The sequence below is a fragment of the Tamandua tetradactyla genome, chromosome 8 (genome assembly GCF_023851605.1).
Source record: "Tamandua tetradactyla isolate mTamTet1 chromosome 8, mTamTet1.pri, whole genome shotgun sequence".
In the NCBI taxonomy this organism is placed as follows: domain Eukaryota; kingdom Metazoa; phylum Chordata; class Mammalia; order Pilosa; family Myrmecophagidae; genus Tamandua; species Tamandua tetradactyla.
The window spans coordinates 104,972,104-104,994,405 of NC_135334.1; positions in this window are offsets into that span (position 1 = coordinate 104,972,104).

Sequence of the window (22,302 nt, forward strand, 5' to 3'; positions counted from 1 at the left end):
CTCCCTTGGGGCACTTGTCTCAGTTGTATTTAAACAATGGCTTGTGAGGTTATCTATATGGAGAAGGATACTTAAAGTGAAGACTAATGTGTTGAAGCCATATGTAGTGAGATGCATGATGTCCAGGTCCCATCTTTCTTATTTACCATGTTAGTTTTGGTACCTAGCTCTGGACTTGGGACATCTTAGATATATGTTAAAATCACATGCATTTCTCTCTCTGCATTTCCCTTTGATCCATGTTGTTAGCCAAACCATTTTCTTTTCTTCCTTTGCTCTGCTAAGGTTGTCTACCATCTATCTGTCTAGCTCTGTTTCTATATATTTTTCCGTCCATCTGTACACACATAAATCTGAAAATTTAAGTTTAGGTTAACTTTTTCTGAGAGTAAATAGTCTCTTTAAATTGGATTTATATATTTCTGTTTTGATTTGAAAATAGAGACTCTATTCTTAGATCTCAGGTTATGCCTCCAGTTTCTTCTAGTTGCAATTAGATTTAATTATTTTTTGCTACTATAAATGATGCTGCTAGTTAAGTATATTTCCTAAGGTAGATCAAGGAAAGACTTAAAGAGGTCAGTAAAGCTTTCTGGGATAAAATTTATTATTTTTTTAATAAAGTGGTGTGACAGCAGCTTTTCAGTTTTAATATATAAACCAGTTCCTGCTTTATTGTGAAGACTCATATATAAGTTAAACAATTATCAGCATAGAAAGTAAGTATGGCTAGCTGGGTTCAGTTTCCTCAAACTTTCAAGAAATGACAAAATATTCAACCTTTGGGAGAACTTAACTTTATGTACCTTGTATTCAGTGATGACACAGCTAATAATGAATCATTGAGTGTGAGAGGAAAGCTAAAAGGAAAAAAAAATTTAGCCAACTGTCCTTTCCCAGTACTATATTTAGAAAAGTTATTTTTGAATATACAGAATATATATTTTAATATTTAGGATTTATAGGACAAAATAAGGTATTTGTCAATTGTGGGAATTCATCTAAAAAGCATTTTGCATATTTAACAGAACCAAATTTTGTTGATAGGCATGAAATGAAGAGGGGTCGGGAGGAAGTTTCTTAATTTATTAATTGGATGAGGCATTTCTTGTAAAGTGAAATACTAATGCTTACTACATATCTCAGTAAGAGGAATCAAATTCAACAAGGAAGGGAGATCTACTTAATCCTTCCTGCAAATTCATGAACTTGGGTTGATAAAATAATAAGCTTTTTAGGTAGAATCCAACCAAACAGAACATTTAATTATCATATTTATGTTCCCAGAATTCCAGTGTGGAAAAAATATAAAAGGAGCCCAAAAAAAATCCAATTAAAAACCCTATATACGTATGGGATTCACACTCTTGATGAATAGTTTGGTGCTGGAGTATGAACAGTTCAATCCTGGGGTATGGATGCACACTAATAAAAGCATATTTGTGCATTTTAATGATAGAAAATGAGTACTGACACTAGTGTAATTTATTTTTTCAACAAATATTTTCAGTGTCTGTGATGTCAAGTGCTGGGATAAGTACTTTGGATAAAATGGAGATCAAAATAGGTATAATCTCGGTCCCCATGGAGTTGGAATAGAGATGTATATGTATGAGAATAATTTCATTTTTAAAATCAAGGTAAATTACTCAGGTAAGCATTATATGGAGAGTTGTAGGGTGCTTTCAAAGTGTACAATAAGGACATCTAACCTAATTAGGAAGATAGGAAAAGTCGTTCCCAAATAAGGGATGGTTGGAGAATGAAATGAAGAATGTGATGCAGTGTATAAATGTAAGTTATGAGTGAAGAAAAAAAAGATGTGATAATTAGTTTTAGAGCGGAGAGAAGCATTTTGAAAAATAGCTTTAAAAATTTGTTCTTTGATCCTGAGAAGTACATATAGCATAAAAACTTTTAAAGTGGTAACAATATTCCCGTCTCAAAGATGGGAATTATTATCTTTCAACAAATAATTATTCCTAGTTGAAGAAGAAACTATTCTAGATTCTGGGAACATGACTAAGAATAAGAAAGATCAAATCTCTTATCTTGTAGAGCTTTTATCTGCTACCCCAAAATAGGTTGGCCAATAAATAAATAATTTCATGTAATAACAAATGTTGTATAGGAAATAAATGTAGGTAAGGAGCTGGAAAATGAATGCCACAGGAAGGGACTTTTGTGTATATAATATATATATATATATATATATATATATATATATATGGATGATGGATGGAAATATGGATGATGTGTATGTGTTTGGGTATGGTGAACAGTAATTTCAGTTAGATTTTCAGGAAATGTGGACATAAGCAACATTAGAGACGTGAGCAATGAGAAAGAGTCACAGGAAAATGTAAGTATAGGGAGGCTCATGCAGAAGTGAAAAGGGGGTAAATAATAATGTAAGAGCTCTGGACTAGACACCTCACACTGGCAGGAAGGCCAGTGTGGTTGAAGCACCATAAGTGTAGGAGAGATTGAGAGATGGTAGCCTTGAATGCTTAGGCAGAGATAGATTGTGCAAGGCCTGTTGGCCATGGTATGAGCTAGTGTTTATTCAGATCAGAGCATGAAGCATTTGGAAGGTTTTAAGTGAGAAAAGATTAACAAGAGTCTCGAGCAGTAGTTGGGACATGAACTGATAATGACTAAACCAACAATCAAAAAGTGGTCAGATTCATTATATAATAAAGGTAGAAACTTACTGAAGGATTGCACTGGAAAGGTGAAGGAATGAGGAGACTCAAACAGAACTCCTAGATTTTTAGCCAGAACAACTGGGTTAATTGTGGTATCATTATCAAAAGTACACCACATTTAGTTAAATTTTCATACACTTTTACCATAACTTTTGTTCACTCATTCATCCATCCTTTTATTCCAATATTGAGAGTTTATTTTGAGTATGCAAGATGTACAGTTCAATGAGCAAACGAAGATGAAAATACAAACTAGATCCCTGTACTACTGAAATTTACATTAAAACAAGTTTTAAAAATCCTGTGATAAGTAGGCCTTTATCTCAACACTCAAATTTCACTCCAGATTTTATATATTTTGTTTACACACATACCTCATTTATGCACCCCCCCCAAAAAAAAAAACTTCTATATTTGAAGGAGATATTAGCATTCTGAACAGTGGACATAAATTGGAATATGAGAAAAACATGTTGGGTACATATCTGTGTATTTGTGCAAGGAAAAGACAGAGTAGTATAAGTGGGTGTTACAGTAATTGTATAGTGGGTCTGAGGACAATGAATTCAGAAGCTCCCATCTGAAACCATAACATAGAGACATCAAAAAAAAAAAAAAAAGAACCTTAAACTGTATTTAGAGCTGAACAGAAAATATATTCTACGAATATTGGATAGACATTTGCAGCTGGTGGAAATTATTGAAGCCTTTCTTTTAATATGTGATCAATTATTCTGAGTGTTCCATGAATACTTGATAAGGATGCATCTGCAAGCTACAGATTTCATTCATTATTCCTACTTTAGTAATCATATTGTTCTTATCCCTTATGCCTTTTTTCTTAAACTGGGACAGTATATTCCAATGAAAAATAAACAAATCCACAGACAACATGTGAAACATATTTCTGGAGTGTTGATGTCGACATTAAAACACTGGGAACTTAATTTAAAATAAGTCTGACTTTAAGACACACCATTGTTATATATATTTAATGCACCTGGGTAATTGTTCTGTCATATAAGATACTGTTTTCAAAATGTCCACTGCTCTTATGTTTATTTTAAACACTTTATTTTTGCATTTCTCACATTTTTATTCATTTAATATCTTTTAGTGATTTCTTTTATGGTGCATAAATATTTATTACTCTTAGTCTTGACTCTGGAGGTAACTTGGATCTATTTGAAAATGGTCCCCAATTTCCCTTTATCTTGCATTCTATTTTATTTACTTTTTTATATACTGTATGGTGGGGGTCACATTTCATTCTTTTTCCATGTGAGTATCCTTTTATTGCAGCACCATTTGTTGAATTTTTTGTTTATTTTTTGTTTGCTTGATTTGGGAAGTACATGGGCCAAGAACCTGGGTCTCCCACATGGCAGGTGAAAATTCTGCCACTGAACTACCCTTACACCCCCTACATTCTATTTTATATATTGAATATTTGCACATTTTTCTATAATGTGCATTTATCAATCCTTTTATTATTGACTAATTTTGTTTACTTTTAGAACTCTTATGTAAGTAGTCAAGGAGGAAATATGGTATTTTTATCTATTTCAACAGATTATGCTTTTGAATGCTGAAAATTTCTTATTTTGAATGCTGAAAAAAATAACTATGTATCTTTTAAAAATCTGCTTATTTTATATATTTTTCTGCTATTATGCTTTGTGCCTTTTGTTTTATACTGTTTCTATTTCTTTCATTTAATTCCCTAAGTAGATCAATTATGCATTTAAAAAAAAATTCAAAGATTGGAATGTTAAAATCCACTTTTAATTGTGCTGGTGGGAAACCATATGCTTTATGTAGTATTCTGTTAAGATTATATTCTTTTATTTTCAAATTAAAAACAAAACAGTAACTTTAGACTTTTCCACATATTTTCTCATTACTTGCACCTAACCAAATCTATCCTGTCTTACAAATTTTACAGTTATGCAACAGATTATTTTTTCTTTCAAATACAAATTTCTATGATTTGTAAATGGTTGCTCAAATTATTTATGCCTTTTATTCTATGTTATTTAATCCGTGTTCACTTGCAATTCCAACTGACAAACTCAGGTTTGAGTTCATTATTTCAATTCTTTTAGAAAACCTACCTAATATATTTAGGAAAGGTGCTTAGGCAATATGTGTTTTTTTTTTTTTTGAAGCTTTTATATCATTTTTTCTTTGCTTTCACATATTAATGATTATAGAATGGCTGTAAAAATTTGGCTATCATAATCTTTTCCCTCAAAACTATTTGTATACTTTTTTTTTTCGGTGTTGTAGAACTCGCAATGTCTCAATGGCCAAAGCTGAAATAATTTGAAAACTAAAATTAACAGTAATATTGAGTTAAAACCAATAGAATGAAATTAATAGCCATGATTCCATGTGTTATAAATAAATACTTGTCTAAATAAGTGGGAGAAGGGAAGTTCTCCTATAGATGAATCTCAAAAAAATGTTGAAGAAGAGGGAAAGCAAGCAAGATACAGTAAAAAAGTCCGAAATTAGTGGACAAAAGTGTGAGGAGAACAGGATATTTGCCTTGAATCAAGGTGATTATCCAGCAGATTATTGTCTAATTACAGTAGGATAAAAAATAGCATTATAGTACCGAAACCTGCCATTCACCATTTCAATGAAGTGAATTTCTAATGAAACAGAAATCATTGAAATATAAAAGTAAGCTAATAAAACACAATAAGATAGAATTGATTGATAAGACAGTTTTTTTAACACTGACAAGTTAGATGCCATACTAACAAACTTACACTTAAAAAACCAAGAGAAATTATTGATAAGCATTAAGGAAAAGATATAGAACTTTAAATCAATACATGCTAGATAATTAGAAATAAGAGATAAAGTAATAAAAGGGCAAAAATTAGTCCAGGGAATACAATAGCTAATTTAGAATAGTTCCACAATGAGAGACAGGAAAGGAAGATGAGAGATTATTAACTAACAATTCATTCAGGGAAACTTCCCACAAGTGAAGGATTGAGTTCTAAAAGAGTCCCTGATTTCAATAGCCTTCTACCCACTCACACAATTAATGAAAACGAAGGGATATTTGCTCTACTAGATAGCAAAATATAAAAGTTATACTGATTAGAGAGGTTAGTACTGACTAAATAATAGAATAAGTCATTCAGATATAGGCCTTTGTGAATGAGAATTTATTTTATGGTGTAAGTGTTTTTGTTTTGTTTTGTAAATGTAAAGAGATGGACAGCAAACCAATTACAACAGTAATTCTGGGGAAGGAATTTAGAAGTGGAAAGAGCTGATGAGGGTTTTTAATTTTTCCCTATTGTTTGGGTTTTTTATTTTATTTTTATTATTGTTATTATTATTTTTTATGGCATGGGCAAACTCCAGGAATCGAACCCGGGTCTCCAGCACAGCAGGTGAGAACTCGGCCACTGAGCCACCAGTGCACCAGCCTGTTTGAGGATTTTAGGTAAAGGACCTATTCCTGAATCACTTGAATGATTAAAGGCAGGAAAAAATCATTAAAACATTACGAAAAAGTACAAATGTAGTTCTCATTTACCATTGTAACATCAATCTTTTACAATATCACTCTTTGGTGATATCACGATGGGGTTAACGTTTGTACAAATACTTAGTCATCCATTAATTAATACAAGAGAAGAAGAGATGCCCAGGTGATAAATGAAACGTCCACTTGTCGTAACTGCAAGGCAGAGTCTCAGCAAAATTACACAAGAAATGCCAATAAAGACATCTGAGTATAGACAGAAAACTGGTAGAAAATACAGGCCCTTACTGTGTATGTTTTTCAATTCTCCCTAATTATTTTTCTCTCTGCCAGGAAGACATTGAAAAATGAAAGTCATTTCTTGCCACAAAGAGACTACTTTTAAAAGTTACACTAGAATGCTAAACATGGATTTTGATGAGTAGCTAAAGAATTATCACAGCCAAGGCACAATTTTCTGAGCCTCCAGTATATGTTTTAATTACAGTAAGTGAGATTTCTGCACATCTGACATCTGTTTACTAGTAAACATTTAATTAAGTATTTGAACATAACAACGTTAAATGAAATGCTTTAAAGAAGCTATTAGAACTCTGCACTTCTAACAAACTATACGATAGCAGGAGAATCTGTTATTGCAGTTGGGGACAATGGAGCACACTCACTCTGTATTCTTTCTTTATTCTCTTTTTTCCTTGACTGTTCGCTGTTTTCTTGCCATCCCTCCTTCCCTGCTGATGCATTATTCATCAGGCACTACATATGAGAAGGTTGGCTTCTTGTAATCAGAGCAGTGGGTCAGAAGTTTTTCACTCAGAGACTGCTGGGCATGTATACACATTTAAAAATCATTTGTTCTCCCCCATAAAAGAAGAGGGAGTTCATTAAATTTTTTCACTTGGAGCATTGTCTAGCTCCTGCAAGTGATTAAATATGAATCAAGCATTGTGGCATTAGCAGATTCCATGTAAATGTTGCAGATAGAGAAACTCTTTTATGCCGTGTTGTTTTTAGAAGAGAATGTTTGATAGTAGATACATGGAATAAGGCTTCCTAAATTCATGGCTACTACATGCAACTATGATGTCCTCCAGGAAAAAGGAGCGGAATGGATGTCTGTAATTCCTCGAGTTGGATACCCTGTTACTCTCCAGCACTCCTGGGTGCCTCGAGCCCTAATATTTCCCGGCCCATATAACATCATTCAGGTCTTTCCCCCACGATACTCGTGGGAGTCCAGGCCTCCAAAACAGCCATCCATATCCAGACTTTTCTGGATTCCTCTTTCCTTACTGAATAGCAAAATTCACCAGTTCTCAGTTCTGTTCCTTTCAGAGAAACTTAGATGACTACAATTTAGCTGGGAATGGGGGGGGGGGGGGTGAGGGTGGGTCACGTTGTGGGGTTGGTGGCCGATAAGTGACTTAATCAGCTCCCTGCCCCCTTCAAATGACAGTGGAATTTGAAAGCTGTCTTTTAAAGTCCTTAGCATGAAATATTACATGCAAGCACCTAGCAAGCTACGCCTCGCAAATACTTGGGTGGCTATCTGTCATTATTGCTGTTTTTGCTGTTATGAAGCAGGAGGAGCCTCATTTTGAGGTCCAGCTTCCCTACCTGTGATACTTCCTAGCCATGTGGCTCGTATTTCAACTCTCTCTAAAGGTCAGCCCAACGTATGGTTACATTCTGGCCCTCTGTCAACAATAGCAAAGTGCAGTGTCCTCAGTATTTAGGCAGATTCTAGAAGGCCTTAAACATTGTTTTCTTCTACTAACAATAATGATGATGACTAATATCCATTGATATCTTACTGCACTATATACTTTGTATGAATTATTCTATTTAATCCATATAACAATTCCATGAAGAAGTTATTTTTCCATTTTTATAAATAAGAAATTAATGGGTCAGAGAAGTTAAGTAACTTGTCAAAGCTAGTAATTTGCATAGCTAGTAAATAACAGAATTAGATTCAAACCCAAACTCTTAACCATTAGGATCTTCTAGCAGTCTCTTTCCCCATGTCACATGTTGCTTCCCCAGCCTGTTGCTAGGATATTCTTGGCAGAGCATATTTGTTCCACCCATGAGATTGAAGAAGTATATTTGCATCTTATCTCTGTTCATAACTAAGGGTTGCTTCCTCGTATCTGCCTTTTGGCGGATAAGTGGACATTAAACCACCATCAGGGTACTTTTTAAAGGTCAGGACAAAAGAGTCATCCAACAAATGAGTTTCTACTGAGTACCTGGCACTATTCTAGATACTATCCATATAGCACTAAGCAAAACAAATATGGTATCTGGTTTATGTGCACCTATATTCCAGAGTCCTTAGAAAATAAAAAAATAAATGAACAACAATTTCTGGAGTAATGCATGCTTTTAGGAAAATAAGACAAAATGACAGAAGCGATTGACTTAGGAAAGTCTCCTTTAGATAGTAGCAAAAGATGAAACAATGCTAATGGATAGCAATAGGGACCTTGTTGAATGGACTAGATTACATCCATATAAGGTAGATGCAAAAAACAACAAGGAGGATTTCCAAATAAGTTATATGGAATGACTGCCAGTTTACTTTGTTAAGTGAAAAAAGTCAAGGAACTGAACAATGTATAATAAGCTACCTTTAATGTAAGATAGGGGAAATACAGGTGTGTGTGTGTGTGTGTGTGTGTGTGTGAATACCTATAACACACAAATATCTATCTATCTACACCTATATTTGGTTATATTTACAAATACAATAAATGAGTAAAAGAAAAAATCAATCAAAATGTTTAACTGTAAGGGAGGGAGAGATAAGAGAATGGCAAAGAATGGGTGAGATTTCTGTGACTATGACTTCATGTATAGTTTTAAATATGGCAAATAATGTTTTTTCTTAATTTAAAGAAAAATGTTGATTCAAAAAGTGGTCCTAAAAATTAAAACCAAAGTGCAATGTGGGCATTTTTAAACCATTAAATATTAAGTAGATGCCAGCTACACTGGTTCCTTGCTACCCCAAGCCCACTCCCAGCTCGAGGCCTTTATATTAAATTTGCTCTGTTTGGCTGGATCTTTACCTGCCTCCATGCCTTGCATCCTCATTTAATCAGGCCTCTGATGAGATTCTGTGAGTAACCCATCTAAAGTAGCAGTTTTACTTTTCTTCATGGCATTTACCACCATCTGTCCAGTCATGAAATACAGAAGTGTAGCTGGAACACTGTGGAAGAAAACTGCTAATATTCAACCGTGTCTGTATTCTTCTCTTCTTCCCAGAGTTAAAGCTAGAGTATATTTTCCAGCCTCTCTTGCAATTAGATGTACCTAAGTGCAACTAATCCCAGGCCAACTGAATGCGGGCAGAAGTGATACCAACTCTTCGCAGGCTTGACCTGTACAAGCCCTCTGTTCAGTACCCCTGGATCGAGAAGAGCTTAAGGATGTTGAGAAGGGTGAAGTTTCAAGAATAAGGATCCTGAGTCTAAATACTTGCTGCAGCAGGGCTTTTACTAACCTGCTATATCCTAGTACATGAGAATGACTTAAAGTTTTACTTTAATCCACTGTATCTCAAAGTCCAAACAGGAAAGCAAGTACCAGTTGAAATACTTACAGCAGAAGGACATTAATTCAGGAAGTTAGTTACATAAATGACAAGGATATGAGAGCCAAATAGGGGAAAGAAAGATAAACCAGAGATTAACATTATCAGGAAATACCAGCCATCTTAGCCAGAAGTGTGGTATTTATACAGCCCAGGGCTTTGCAGAAGACCACAAGCGCTACAATTATGAAGGAGAGAGAGCCCCTATGTTTTGGAGACGTGGCCTAAGGCAGAAAGACTGGAGATACTCTGGATTTTTCCCTTTCCCACACCAATTTCCTGGTAGAAACTTCCATTGGCTGAACTGAGCTGGAAGCCAGCTGGTGAAAAAAAAAAAAAAAAAGGTTTGTAAAAAGAATAAGGAATATGGAAGACCAGTTAGCCCAAGTCATCATAAATGCTGAACTTTGGGGGCTTTTTAGGCCATGGTACATATATTAAATTCTATTCCCAGAGTAATTAACAATCCCTGGAGGATTGTGAGTAGAGTGATCCTATGATCTTACATATAAAATAACAGCATTACTCTAGCAGCTCATTGGAAAATACAAACTGCATTGAGGATGAAGCAGGGAGTGGTAGTCTGTTGCAGAAATCTGGTTAAAAGATAAAGGTTGCTGGGTCTAGTGGAGAAGAAGTGGAAGGAATGAGAAGAGGCTGAATATTTTGAAGTTATAAAACCAACAAGGTTTTTGATGATGGATGTGAAGTTATGAGGGAGAGATGAACCAATTAAGATGTCATAATTATTGGTCTGAGCAACTAGGTGACTTGTGGTGCAAATTATTAGGCTGGTTTACAGTTTGGGGAAAGGCATAAGGATTTACTACATTTTGAGATTTGTTTGAAACGCCAGGTTTCATTGGATGCCCTAGATATCACTATACTTCTGGTAGCTTGGAGCAACTGGAAGGTCTCATTTCATTGGCAATTTCCTCTTGGTGCACTGCCATACTTATGAGATGAAAAAATCCCTACTGCATGTGGTAGCTAGAAGATCTGCTTTCACAGTATAACTATGACACCATGTTTAGTGTCATCATGTAACAATAATAATAGCAAGCTAAGTATGGGTCTTTCTGGTGGATTAATTGTGTTTCCACTTTTCTCTTTGAAAAGAGTTATAACCAGATATGGACCTTGTGATAGGACAGTATGGCATAGGGTGAGAAGCAAGAAAATCTAGTTTTAGAACAGAGTGCATTCATAAAATGTGAAAATGAAGCTAATAACTTCAATTTGTACCCCAAGAATTGAAAGTAAACAATATATATCATATAATTAGAAATATCACCTAAAACTAGTAATGTTAAATATATATATATGTATATAATTATAACACTCATCTAAAATATGTAAGTGCTTATGATAATGATGAAATGAGGGTGATTATTTCCATTTTTGAAAGTATTCCCACATCTTTTTTTTTTTTCCATGGCCAGGCACCAGGAATCGAACCTGGGTCTCCAGCATGGCAGGTGAGAGCTCTGCCTGCTGAGCCACTGTGCCCTGCCCTATTCTCACATCTTTTACATTGCATTGCCCTTAAAATTGGTCCTTATGTTAACATGGCTGTAATTAATATGAAGTAATGGCTTTCAATCTGTCACCACCCTAGTCACCTACCTTTGATGTTCAAGTTAGTCATTGTTCCAAATAACCAATGTCTCAGCTTGGACACAATATTCCAGATAAAGTATAAATAAGGTACAGCATAGAAGCTCTGTGATTTTCTTGATCTGGATACACAACTAGATGAAGATACTTTGGCATGGAGATTCCAACCAGATGATCTGGGTTCAAATCCCTGCTCAACCACTCACAATGGTGATATGAACTTTAATTAAGTCCTTGTTTTTTCAACTTCCTTGTTTGAAAAACCAAAAACATGACTGTTGTAAAGACCAAATGAAAAATACATGTAAAGGAATTAGAAGTGTCATATCTACTTATCTATTATTATTGCAAATATTGGTTGGGCCTATAGCTATCTTAGTTTTGGGGACCACATTGCTTCCATTGAATATTTTATACCAGAAGAAGATCTCCCAGGAGGCATTCCATCTTAGCAATTGGGTTATAACCCCCTTCCCATATTACTCAGCTCTTTCTCTGTGTCCTTTCCCCATGTCAAAATTGGAATCACTTAGAATAAAGGCCTCTAAAAACTTAGTCTCCAAATGAATGCAATAATCTGTGATGAAAGTGATCATTATCTACCTCCCAGGCAAAGATTACATATGGAATGAGACTTTTTTCTGCTACAATTATGGGTTTAGAAGGTCCTTTAACTGCATTCCCATGTATTACCCATCACTTTCCACAATGTGAATTATTGATAACCTTTTCAATGCATTCTTCTATAGACTGATTAAAGTTTACAGGCGAAACAAATATTCACAAAGCTTGACAGCAACTGTGGGGGTGGAACATGTATATACTGAGTCAGTAGAAAGGGAGGAACAGCTGTTTCTTTAGTAATGATATTTAATGAGATATTGGCCTCATTAATTTTACTGCCTTTGTAAACTTAATTAACAAACATCTGCATTCTGCTGTCTATTCCCCAAGGTTCTGACATTTTCCACATATTCAGATACCTTCATTTTTATTGATTGAACATTTCCCAAGCAGTCATTTTGACAAAGTAACCAATTGGTGTTGTGTCAGGGGAAAAACAAAGACTTGAAAACTATACTTTCTGAGGCTTTAGTTGGTCAGAACGTCAGTGCTATTTTTGACCACTAATGACAGGGTATAAGAGAAAAACTGGGCACATGATATATTTTTTCTTCCTTTTATATTTTATTTTCTTTCTTCTTGTCCAATTCCACAGATGTCAGCAAAAACACCAAGATCACTTCCGTGTCTGTAGTGCATGTATAACTAAGTTTCAGATCAATTCAGTTTCAGTTTTAAAAATAACCAGTGATTCACTATGCAGATCTTAGATGTATTTTTATACTCTGAGGCGTATGCCTTTGTCCCTTTGATGCCCCTTCAAAAATCATGCAGGGTTTGATCTTCCTCAATAATGGCAGATTTATTGCTGTGATAACAAGGAATGGGGAAATCTGTCTGCTGTTCCTTCATATAAATGCAGAGGCCCAAATGTGGATTTTGATGCAGCAGGAATTTTTTTTTTAATTTTTTTACCTCATAAAGACCTGTGGGCACAAGATGCCAACAACATTTAAAAGCCCTGGACACTGTGACCATTTCCCTTAAAGTTATTTAAAAGGGCATCACTGGCAACCAACTGATTGCTCAACCTGCAGCATCAGTGGCTTACATAGGTGGCACAATATAAATTGGCTCCCTGGTTTATGGGGATGATAGTTATTATTTTTTGAGGAATGCACGCACAGCCAATGGAATACTGTTTGGAAATGGAAAATTACAGACATACAGGTAAAAAAATTTTTCATTTTTATAGAAGGAAGTGTGTTCCTTTAATATGCTGCAATTATTTTTAGATGTCGAGATGAGAGCATGACTCACCACCTTCCATTTCATCCACCACTTGTGCTGGCCCCCACTCTTCTTTCCTGACACATCATGCTGATGAAGGGAATGACAGCCTGTTCTCTTGAGCGTGGTCATCAGTGAGTGTTGCAGCTGCTTTGGAAAACATGGGGCCCTCTAGTTCCTGGATGAGGAATTAACATTAGGATCCCATGGGTCAATGCAACATGTAACCTAAAATGCATATAACCCCAAAGAGTAATTAATGGGAGAACTTATGCTGAAAAAGGGTTTCAGAATATTAGTCATCTAGGTTCAAGTCTGTCCTTCATTCCATAGATGTTGCATGACACTAGCTGAGGTTTATACCCTTTTTGAGTATCTTCTTTTCTACAAGGGAGCAAATAATACTCACCCAATGGGTTATTTGAAGTATTAAATGAGATCAGATTATACAGAATTTCACACAATGCTTTGCATAGTGTATGCAAGCTATTGCTGTAATGATCTGAAAATAATTGTTGTAATCATAATAATTCCTACACCAGTTTCTTCTTTTTCTCAACAGCAAAAGTGAAATATGCCTATAGCATACAACAGAATATCATGAGGCTTAATTTCTATATGCCCATATGATCATGGTGTGCTTTTGGGGAATGGTTGTGAGAAAATCCAAATCTTCATCTCTGTAATTAGTATTCAAACCTGGGGGGGTGGTATTTGGTTTGCGATATTTCAAAAGCAATTTCCTATGCCATTTGATTTTTCTTGTGCGTAAGAGACAATTATTTATTTGTAGTCAATTTTATCAAGCCTTAGGCATGATTCATGTTCTATCCCATCCCTAGCCAAGATGCCTGCCCACCTGCTCCCCCACACTCCCCAGTTCTGTTTCATTGCTGGCCCACTGCTCATATTTTCAGAATTACCCTTTGCCAACTTTTCTATTATTTCTCTGCCCACCTTGCTCCTTCCAAAAGTAGTCTGTCCAAAGGCTAATTTCACAGACTGACCAAAAGAAGTATGATCACTATAAGAATATAAGACACTCCTTAAAAAAATAAATATAAATAACTGAGAAGTGGTCAAATTACCAAGTATATCATTATCCTTATCATGGAAAAAGTCCTTCATCAAAGTCCCTGACTTTCATTCCCAATACAATTGGTGGGTAGCTACATGTCAGAATTTCTTTATCAGTTAGACAAGAGACAAATAATTATTGTATAAAGATAATACCAAATTATTACTTTTTTGAAGGGTTTAGACCATGATGCAGACAGCTCTGCTTCCTTTGTCAGGTATCATGCTTTTCGATATAACCTTTAGAGTGAAAAAAATTATAGGGGACACTTCAGAAAGATAAATGAAAGCGAAAAACCTGCCCATGGTGATTTTGATTTGTCTAGTGATCCCTTCTTTTTCTTGCCTCCTATTTCTCTCTTGGCAAAGAGAAAAAAGATTCTCAAAACTAGCAACATATTGAAAATGTGGTTGGCAAACCGCCCTCCTTCTTAGGGGAGGGTGAAAATATCAGTTGACTGTTATGATTCAGAAATGAAACATCAGTATATTTGGTGTCCATTTTAGAAGGAGGGATGGAAAATATGAAGTTAAGAAGAAACTGTTTAAAAAAAATGGGTTGCACTAGGTCCTACATAACATGGGTACCTGCTGGTGAAATGAGGGAAGGCAATGCCCAATATGGCTTCCCACTGCTGCTACCTAGAGGTGCTCAGAATATGAGACATTCCTAAACACTGTCCTCATAAATAAGTCTAATCTACTCCTAGGTTAGGGTCAAATTAAGAATCCCTAAACCTCTAGAAGTTCTAAATAATAACAACATGTCAATGCCCAGTCTCTCAGACCTGCTACATAGAATCCAAACATAATACTAAACCATAAAACATAAATATTATCTTGGCTTCCTTCAAAACTGAACTTTTCTCATTTTGTTGGTTTCCCTTTATTGATAGTGAACTAAATATGGGCCCAGTGGATAAAACCTGATTACCCTAGTGTCAGCTAGATATGAATGTACAGTGGTGATAAATACATAGCCTTATGGTGAACCTCTGCTCTTTATTGAGCAACTTGAAGTAATTTCTCTAAGCATCAGTTTCTTTTATTTTTTTAAGTGACATGTGGATAATAGTATATGCAGTATAGAGTTATTATCAGGATTAAATGAGATAAAACTCAATAAATGTTAGCTACTATTACCAATGTTATTTGAGTCCTAACGTCTTTAATGAACATGAGCTACATGGCCAAAAAGCTGAGCCACCCATTTTTCTCCAGTAACAAAAGAAAATGGATATCTGTAAAATGAGCTTATAGTGGGGAGTAGAGAGAAAGCACATACTATATGAAAAACCAAAACTCTTGGCACATGGTAGATATGCAATATATCTTGGTTTCCTTTTACTGGTATACCTTACCACCACTTTAGCAACTTTTTTTTTCTAGGATTATAGTATGAATTATCTGAGAGTTGCTGAAGGATAGAGTGGAGAGGTGGTTACAGAAACCAGGCAATCCTTTCTCTCTATTTTGCTTCCATTCACCTGATGATTCAGAGCTAATTTGCTAAAAAGAAATTAGAACAGACATCATGGATATGGCATGAAATCTTTCTCATTTTGATCAGGATTTTATTGGATTTTAGGAAAAGAAAAAGTTTCATAATAGTATGGAACATTGCATCTGGATTTGGTTAGCAAAATACAAAGATCCTGATGGGGACATTTTCTTTTTCAGTTGAAATGAAACACCTTACCGCATAAACAGTGGTACCATTGGGTAGACTTTGGGGAATCTGGAAATTTAGTCAAAACAAAAGCTTGCCACAACAAATGCATTGTTAATTCTTTCCTTCTTTGCTCAATGGTGGGTTGGTTTTGTATCAAAAACTATTGATGTTGTTGCATTATTTATGGAAGTTGACTAATATCAACAAAATTTGTGGGCTGATAAATACTTAAAAAATTAAACAAAATATCTAATATTCATAAAATGACATAATGAAGTCTAGCTAGATTTTGATTATAAGCCCACATGCTGGTCTTGATACTATCTGCCTACATATTTTCAAAGAAAGTATTTATGGTGGTTGCTTCTGGGGATGGAGACTATTTTAGAGCTGCACCGACTATTTTGATAGCCAATAGCCATATGTGCTGTGGAACAATTGAAATGTGGCCAGTCCAAACTGAGACATAACGGATGTATAAAATACACATAGAATGAAACAAATAAGGACTATAAAATATCTCATTAATATTTTTATATTTATTATATGTTGAAATTATAATTTTGTGGGTATGACTAAGTAAAATGAATTTATTAAAATTAAAAATACGATTATCACTTACTTTGGTTACATGCTTAGAATGAATACTTTATATAAGGGATTGTGTTTTTAATATTCCTACATAGCAACTTTTTGCAACATGATTTGAAACTGTCTATATGTGTGCTATTTTCATTTTACAGATGACAAGACAGAAGCATCAAAAGTTTAGGAGTGTTTCCAAAATTTCATTATGAACAAAATCTAACCCGATGAGTTAATTTTTTCAGTTGGCAAAATATATGAGCAGTTATTTTCTTAGAAATATAACTGTAAAAGAAATATTAAACATTTAACCTTGTTCATTTCTCTACCTTTTACAGGAAGTTTTTTTTAAATGCCACTTTTATTTAGAAGTCTTTATTGATCCCAAATTAAGTTAAGTGACTCTGATATATGCTCAAAGCAGTCTGTTCTCTTAATTTCTGACAGAATTTTCATGATTTTTGTAGTTGTTTTACTAGATTGTGCATCAAGAAAGCAATGTCTCTCTATCTTGTTCACCATTTTATCTCTAGTTGTTGGAGGACAAGGACAATGTTTGTTGAGAACCAACAAATATTAATGAATGAATGAATAAATCAAGCAATCTTGAAAAGAAAATCTTTATTTTTAAAAATATGACAGATCTCTTTAACATCTTTTTGTGTTATTCACTTATTCAGTTATTTTAAAAATAATTTATTGGCATACTTTCAAAAAATTGTGCCAGAGAACATCCAGAATGCTCATGGACTTGTGTATTGAATACAGTTTAAATCTCCTTCTTCATTTATTATGTTAACTTCTTCATTTATTAAACACTTAACATTTACAAATCAGAAGCTTTCCAGTTCTCTTTTTGTCATGGTGTTATGCTGACATTACCAGGAGTATTGGATGCTGTTGCATATTTCACCATCTTTTGTGGGTGGCATGGCATTAAAGATGACATAGCACTTGTCATGCAGATGAAGAAATAAATATTTTGAGACTCTAAAGAGTGGAGGTTGATGGATGGATAATTCCTCAGCTTGCCAGGAAGGACATTCCATATTCTGTATAAATCTTGGAGATCATTAAACTGATAAGACAACATGAAATAAATCAATGCCTTTAAGATGGGTGATAAAGTTTTGTTATGGAGTTGACAATAGCATGGGATTTTATAGTTTTATTAGAGCAGGCTAGGCTTTCATCCCTTGGTTCCAGTGAGAAGATAGGCAGAAGGCAGCATCTATTTGCAAGCCTCGCTGAACCAAAGAGTTGGTGTGTCTGCAGGATTCTGAGGAAATGTCCTATGACATTTCTTCATTTAATGTACTTTACAAAAGAAAGAAAAAAAGTCCCCCTATATAAAGAAACTAGTCGCCCACTAAGGAAATAGGCAATTTGCTTTACAAAATGAGGTTTCTAAAACAGTGAGACTTGGGAGCATTTCCTTATCATACAGTCTTTATATCACTTTTGAGATGAGGAAAACCAAACTCTCCTTTTCCCCAAAATGTTGATGAGTTCACACATAGGCATTTGCATTAGTGCATTTTAATTATTTAAGTGAATAATATTGCAAGGTACTGTGGAATTTTTTAATTAAACATAAATTAACTCCACTGCATTTACAGAGTCTAAAGGCTTTAAGATTCAAAGGATTTATTTATACAATTCAGTATTAGAGATACTGGGCAACAGTTTCTTCTAAATGAAGATCTATGCCGCATTTCTGTATGTTCTCCTGAAATGTACCCCTCACAGTAACAATGCAGCCTAGCCACTAAACTTTGCTACTTGATATGCACATATACACACATACACACCCTTAGGGTTAGCAGTTACACAAAATCAAATAAAGAGGATTTTGGAGAGATTTGCACAATAAATTACAGGGCTTTGAGAGTTATTATTATCTGTTTTAAACTAGATCTACATAACACAGAAGATACCAAATAAAAAGTATTATCGTGAACACTATAGTCTTTCACATATAACGGCAAACAAATGGTTTTACTATATATATATTTTTTCTTGACTTCCAAGTTGATATTTTAACATCCTATATACAGCAGTTGAAAGCATTAAGGGAGTTCCTATATTTGACTCTGGAAACTCTTCTGATTGATTCCGACATCATGAATTTCTTCAAGTTGTGGGACTATGCTTAATGGAAAGGGCAAGGGACTTGTGTTTAGAAAACCTGGGCTTGTTGTCTTTTCTACTTATTAGCTCTGTGAACTTTTGCAAACTCAAATTTGCCTTAGATCCTAACTTTTAAAGAAATACAGTCTCCCCTTAAGAAAATAATCACTATCTTTAAATCTTGCAGTATGTTCATGACAATTTTTATAATTTTTTAAGATATATAAGTATTCATAACAAAATATTTTGGTATTCTTTCCGTACTTTTCTCATAAATTGTACTAAATAATATTGATTCTTTTACAACTTGCTTATATTACTTTCACTGTGTTTTAACAGTCACGTAAACCAGTTCTTATAGATCTAGTTCATTCATCTTAATTTCTTAATTGAGCCGTCCCTATACCACAGGTTACTTTATCCATTCCACTTCTGATGGGAGATTTAGACTGTTATGGGGTTTTGCTATTATAAACAATGCTTCTATGAACTCTTGAAAGTATTTGCAAAATATTTTCTAGGGGAAGATTTTTCAAATTAAAGATCACAATTCAGTTGTAAATGAATTACAAAGAGTTAAAAAAAAAATGACCAATACATTTTTTTAAATAGGATTGAATAGCCTAGTAATAGACTGTATCACATATGGGCAGAATAAGTCCCTTTTCATGAAAATTTTGTCTCAGCTTTCCCTGGGTATACTGGGTTATGATATAAAATGCATTTTTCATTGTAAGTTACATCCAAACCATTTAAAACCGTTGCTCTAGAGCACACTCCTAGATAGGATTAGAGGATCACAGATTAGTATGTCTTTACATTTACCAGAAGTTGTTAAAGCGGTTGTTGTCAATTTACTTTCAAATTATCAACCTGTGAAAAAGTTCTTGTTTCTTCAAGGACTCGCCGACACTTTGTAATATCTGATGTTTATATATTTTTTTGCCAGAGAGATGTGTATAACTTATTATTTTAAATTGTGGTTTCAAATTACAACTGAATGCCAGTTATTTTATGTTTATTCTCCATATAGGCTTCTATTTCTCTGAATTTGCTCTTTCTATGTTTTGTTTCTTTTCTTGGGATTGCTTGTTTTCTTAATGTTGATTCAAAAGCACGTTTTTTGAAATATAATCTACACACTGATCCTTTATTGATCATCTTCTTTGAAAATATCTTCTCCCAAAATGCTGTTTATCTTTTAATTTTATGTTCTCATTTGTACAGCATTTTTCTTTTAGTTTACTGTGGTTATTAAGAACTTCTATTAGAGTTTGTGCTTTTTGAATATTTTTCTAGAAACCCTTCCCTGCTCTTCGTTCATTGAGATATTCTTTTCGAAAAGTTACAATTCGTAGTCTTTAATTGAATTTTGAGTTAACTGGAAGTACAGTGCAAAGTAGAAATCTAATTTTAGTTATTACCATATTTAACCATTTTTTCTAGAACCATTTATTGAATAATCTTTTTCTTTCTCCCACTGATTTATAATGCCAAATTTGTCACACATCATTTTCACTTATGTGAATAGATCTATATCTGGGCTCAGTATTTTGTTCCAAAGGTCTAATTTTTTTCTCTACAAAAACAAAAACAATATTAATTCTTTAGCAGTATGGTATCTTCCTATGTGCTGGGCAATCCCACTTCCTTTTCCTCCTAAAAGCATCTTTCTCTTTACTCCGTTAGGATATTTAGACTCAGATTGTCAGTTTCTATGAAAGCGTATACTTGGAGCTTGATTGGAATCACATTTAATTTATTGCTTAACCTGAAGATAACCGATATATTTACTATATTAATTCTTCTCACTTGTTAACATATGACCAGTTTAAGTAAAACTTTCATTTTAACTTCAGCAAAGTTACTATTTTCTTCCAACATCTTGAGTTCCTTCTGGTATAATTCTTCTCAGAGAGTCTTCTGCTTCTATCTGGATGGTGAATTAGATAACCGCAATATTCAAAAGCCTCCAGCTGTAGTACAAGTACTTCCTAGGAAAGAATCACCAGTTTAAGTCCAAATTTAAATGATATATACTCAGAATAAAAAAAAAATCACTAAATATGCAAGGACAAGGCCATTATAAGGGATTCTCAGCAGAAATGACCAGTTAGACAGATTTTAATTCTCCCAAATTTAAGGTATTATAATTGTCAGAACCAAACCATTAAATAACAGCAATGAAATGCTTAAAGAACTAACAGTTGAAATTTTTAAAAAAGCAAGAAATAAGATAAAAAAATGAAGAAGGAAATTTGAAAAGGAGTCATATAGAACTATATATACATCTGTATGTAAATACATATATTTTCCTATATATATAATGTCATTAAAATAAAAATGCTCAGAAGATGGATAACTTATAGGTAAGAGAGGACTTAGTTAAGTACGGTTCATGGGCCTAATCTGGTCTGTGGACTTGTGAACTGTTTTATTACAGCTAGTGAGCGGAGAATAGTTTTATATTTTTGAAGAATTGTTAAAAAAACATAGGGAAAATGAAGCGACGTCATTAACATGGAGACATAAACAGCCTACTGAAAAGCTCTCCCCAGAGATTCAGTGAAAAGAGAGCAGTTCGCACTCTTGGAGGAAATAGAGACTGGAGAAGGAACACACAAACACTGAATCAAAGGAAGGGGAAATATCATGTAGGAAACTTCAGTCCCAGACCCGCGGTCCCCTCCCCTACCCCTCCCGCAGTCCCACGCAGCTCCTTCCCAGAGCAGTAACCCGGACCCCCCACCTCCCACCGGGGCACAGACTATAAATTCTCTCACAGTAATGAGACACATCTGCACCTGTGTCCACACAGAGACACCGCGGCAGGACCTAGCCCCTGGGGAGGGCAATACCCAGAGGGCAGTAAGGAGGATTTCCCAAAACCGAGGGCTAGGGAGGGGACCAAAAAATCTTCCGTAAAATTAGCAAGCAGCCAGGCAGAGACTACCCAAATCAACTGATTGAGGACTTGGGGTCAGGGGAGGACATTTTAAGGCCCAGTTCAGTGAGGGACAAAAAAATGAGAAGACCTGGGCAGAAACTGTGTTTTCCTGCCCTGGGTCCTGGTGCCCATCCCCCACCCCTGAGGGGACCAGCAGCAGCAGGCCTGATCCTTGCCAGGGGGATGGCTGCAGACTGGAGCAGCTGGAGGAATCCTCTGCTACAAGTCTGGCAGGGGACACAGCCCCACATTGAGCCAGATTTTGGCGAGTGAAGTGAGCACGGGATCCCTACAGTTTCAGCCCTGCCAGGCCAGACACTGTCTGGGCTTGAGGAGGCAGACAGCTTCTGGGAGTGATTAAGACACCAAACAGCACCACCTGCTGGGCAGGTCTGAAAGTGCAGAGGAACTACAGGCCTTCTCAGAGCCTCTCCAGACCCTACCTCAGGCCTATCCGAGGTGGTTTACGTCACCTGCATAGGAACGTGACCCTGTTTTGGCTGAAAAATATGGATGACCCAACTGTCAAAGCAGTGCCCTAAAACAAATGTAGGTCTTGCTGGCCAGCAAAAAAGCAGAGCGCCTCTGGGTTGGCTGCTG